A 501-nucleotide genomic window follows, 5' to 3' on the forward strand; every position below is an offset into this window, starting at 1 on the left:
TTAATTCAAAATCATAATGTTCCTGTATGGTGAATATCTTAACTGCTTCAAACGCATGCAACAGAGGGTAAGATATGCTATATAGTAATATACTGATCTTAGATTTCCTATGTTAGATATTTGTCTTTCTTGTTGGATCTCTAGAACAAAAAATATTAATGACTATTGTATAAAGTAATAACAGGAATTATAGGAGTGTATGTCACTTAGGAATGCTATGGATTTAACGAAATGAATGAACAGAGAAAATAGACTTCTGCCATTGAATTCCTTTTAAGTTTTCGACTGAGAACCTGTAGCTCCGTTTTACTCTTCGGTGTAGGCATAGTAATAAGTTAATATAAGTTGTAATAAGTCTAAGTTTCACTAAGAGGAAAAAATTTGTCTTTTTCTTAGGATTAATAATACCTGTAATGCAAATTTCTGTATCAATATATAATAAAATTAACCTCTGCTAATAGTTTATTCCAGCTAGATTATTTTTAATGATACCTTTTCTCT

This window comes from Penaeus monodon, chromosome 15 (assembly GCF_015228065.2).
Source record: "Penaeus monodon isolate SGIC_2016 chromosome 15, NSTDA_Pmon_1, whole genome shotgun sequence".
NCBI classification, from domain to species: Eukaryota; Metazoa; Arthropoda; class Malacostraca; order Decapoda; family Penaeidae; genus Penaeus; species Penaeus monodon.